This window comes from Lucilia cuprina, chromosome 6, assembly GCF_022045245.1.
Source record: "Lucilia cuprina isolate Lc7/37 chromosome 6, ASM2204524v1, whole genome shotgun sequence".
Classification (NCBI taxonomy): Eukaryota; Metazoa; Arthropoda; class Insecta; order Diptera; family Calliphoridae; genus Lucilia; species Lucilia cuprina.
In genome coordinates, this window is record NC_060954.1 from 55,371,886 (window position 1) to 55,375,633 (window position 3,748).

At 32.4% G+C, this 3,748-nt stretch overlaps 1 protein-coding gene across 1 annotated transcript in view; it reads left to right on the forward strand.

Moving 5' to 3' along the window:
* LOC111678137 overlaps window positions 1-3,748 on the forward strand; it is a 21,484-nt gene that overhangs the window by 1,353 nt on the left and 16,383 nt on the right. The window lies entirely within an intron of this gene.

The window sequence follows — 3,748 nt, forward strand, 5'->3', positions numbered from 1 at the left end:
GGCTCTATCTCTTCTAGTTTCCAAGATAAATGGACTTTTATGTTTTCACCCAAAAAAATCGATTTTTGGTCTGAAATAAGAGTGATCACAGATTTTCGTTGTTTAGGCACTATCTCTTCTAGTTTCCAAGATAAATGGACTTTTATATTTTCACCCAAAAAAAATCGATTTTAGGTCTGAAATAAAAGTGATCAAAGATTTTCGTTCTTTAGGCTCTATCTCTTCTAGTTTCCAAGATAAATGGACTTTTATGTTTTCACCCAAAAAAAAATCGATTTTTGGTCTGAAATAAGAGTGATCACAGATTTTCGTTGTTTAGGCTCTATCTCTTCTAGTTTCCAAGATAAATGGACTTTTATGTTTTCACCCAAAAAAATCGATTTTTGGTCTGAAATAAGAGTGATCACAGATTTTCGTTGTTTAGGCTCTATCTCTTCTAGTTTCCAAGATAAATGGACTTTTATGTTTTCACTCAAAAAATCGATTTTTGGTCTGAAATAAGAGTGATCACAGATTTTCGTTGTTTAGGCTCTATCTCTTCTAGTTTCCAAGATAAATGGACTTTTATGTTTTCACCCAAAAAAATCAATTTTTGGTCTGAAATAAGAGTGATCACAGATATTCGTTGTTTAGGCTTTATCTCTTCTAGTTTCCAAGATAAATGGACTTTTGTGTTTCACTCAAAAAATCGATTTTTGGTCTGAAATAAGAGTGATCACAGATATTCGTTGTTTAGGCTTTATCTCTTCTAGTTTCCAAGATAAATGGACTTTTGTGTTTTCACTCAAAAAATCGATTTAGGCTCTATCTCTTCTAGTTTCCAAGATAAATGGACTTTTATGTTTTCACTCAAAAAAATCGTTTTTTGGTCTGAAATAAAAGTGATCACAGATTTTCGTTGTTTAGGCTCTATCTCTTCTAGTTTCCAAGATAAATGGACTTTTATGTTTTCACCCAAAAAATCGATTTTTGGTCTGAAATAAGAGTGATCACAGATTTTCGATGTTTAGGCTCTATCTCTTCTAGTTTCCAAGATAAATGGACTTTTATGTTTTCACCCAAAAAAATCGATTTTTGGTCTGAAATAAGAGTGATCACAGAATTTCCTTGTTTAGGCTCTATCTCTTCTAGTTTCCAAGATAAATGGACTCTTATGTTTTCACCCAAAAAAATCGATTTTTGGTCTGAAATAAGAGTGATCACAGATTTTCGTTGTTTAGATTATATCTCTTCTAGTTTCCAAGATAAATGGACTTTTATGTTTTCACTCAAACAATCGACATTTGATGGGAAATAAAAGTGATCACAGATTTTCATTGTTTAGGCTCTATCTCTTCTAGTTTCCAAGATAAATGGTCTTTTATGTTTTCACTCAAACAATCGATATTTGATGGGAAATAAAAGTGATCACAGATTTTCATTGTTTAGGCTCTATCTCTTCTAGTTTCCAAGATAAATGGACTTTCATGTTTTCACCCAAAAAAATCGATTTTTGGTCTGAAATAAGAGTGAACACAGAAAATCGATATTCAGTGGGAAATAAAAGTGATCACAGATTTTCATTGTTTAGGCTCTATCTCTTCTAGTTTCCAAGATAAATGGACTTTTATGTTTTCACTCAAAAAATCGATTTTTGGTCTGAAATTAAAATGATCACAGATTTTCATTGTTTAGGCTCTATCTCTTCTAGCTTCCAAAATAAATGGACTTTTATGTTTTCACTCAAAAAATCCATATTTAGTGGGAAATAAAAGTGATTACAGATTTTCATTGTTTAGGCTATATCTCTTTTCCAAGATAAATGGACTTTTATGTTTTCATTAAAAAAATCGATTTTTGGTCTGAAATTAGAGTGATCACAGATTTTCTTTGTTTAGGCTCTATCTCTTTTAGTTTCCAAGATAAATGGACTTTTGTGTTTTCACTCAAAAAATCGATTTTTGGTGAAATAAGAGTAATTACAGATTTTCGTTGTGATTTTAAGGACTTTTTTTATGTTTTTTGTTTTTTATGTTCTTTTGATGTTTTCACTCAAAAAATCGATTTTGGTGGGAATTAAAAGTGATCAAAGATTTTCATTGTTTAGGCTCTATCTCTTCTTGTTTCCAAGATAAATGGACTTTTAAACGGACTTTTATGTTTTAATTAAAAAAATCGATTTTTGGTGGAAAATAAAATTGATCACAGATTTTCATTGTTTAGGCTCTATCTCTTCTAGTTTCCAAGATAAATGGACTTTTATGTTTTCAATTAAAAAAAAACGATGACCATAGGACCACCTGAATCATATTTACAAGTGTCTACACCACCATATTTGAAACCAGCACATATCATGCGCCTAGTTATAAGTCCCTGACCAATCTGTCGGCTGCATGTAGATTGTTTAACTATTGGCACATGAGCCACCATTAGAGTATCGGATATTGTGGGATTACTCAAATCGGTAAAACCCCAACCTATGACTGTAGCCATAGTACCATCCCTTATGCGAGCCTTAGGACCAACTAATTTTATGGGTTGTACTTGCGGTCCTAATTCAAAGCTACCCAAAATTCTTACCAAGCCAACATCATAATCATAGGAATCACTGGTACAATTTCTATTAAAATAAATAGCCTCAACATTGTAAACATCACCCTCTTTTACCGCCAGCGATTTCTCACCCACATGCACTCTTAGGTTGTCTGGTGACATGTTAAATATACAGTGAGCTGCTGTTAGAATGCTATGTTCGTTGATTATAGATCCGCCACATAGTGAAAGAAATGCCATCGTCAGTGACCTCTATGAGAGAGGCTATGAAGGGATAATTTTCCACCGCTATCCTACCACCAATAACTCGTGGTTGCATCGGTTCTTGAGCCTTTGCGCAAATCACCAAATAACAGCTGACAATTAGACCAGCATACTTCAGAGAAGACGAGTACATAATGACTCAACTAGTTATTAAGTTGAAGTTGTATTTCAAACTTTAATGAGTTGTGGACAAGATTCGACTTTTAAATAGTTATTAACTTTTTAAAATTTGCATTATTACAAACTGTGATTTATTGATATTTAATTGTTTTAAGACAAAAGCAAAAAATGCGATTTTTGCGCCATTAAAACGATAAGAAGGAAATTCAAAATATGTATTTTTTTAATTTAGACGTCATTCTTAATAATCAGAATTTGGACTCTTTCGTTTTTTTGATCTATAGTCTGGACTACAGCCCAGACTATAAACTGCAGTAGTTTAGTTTAAGGTTTGCACTATTGCCTAGTCTATAGTCTATACTATAGTATAGTCTAGAGTATGAACTATTCTCTCGTGCATAATCTGGACTATAGTTTAATCTATAGTCTGAACTATAGTCTAGTCTATAGTCTGGACTATAGTCTAATCTATAGTCTGGACTATAGTTTAATCTATAGTCTGAACTATAGTCTAATCTATAGTCTGAACTATAGTCTAATCTATAGTCTGGACTATAGTCTAATCTATAGTCTGGACTATAGTCGAATCTATAGTCTGGACTATAGTCGAATCTATAGTCTGGACTATAGTCTAATCTATAGTCTGGACTATAGTCTAATCTATAGTCTGGACTATAGTCTAATCTATAGTCTGGAGTATAGTCTAGTCTATAATAGTCTGGAGTATAGTCTAGTCTATAGTCTGAACTATAGTCTAGTCTATAGTCTGAACTATAGTCTAGTCTATAGTCTGAACTATAGTCTAGTCTATAGTCTGAACTATAGTCTAGTC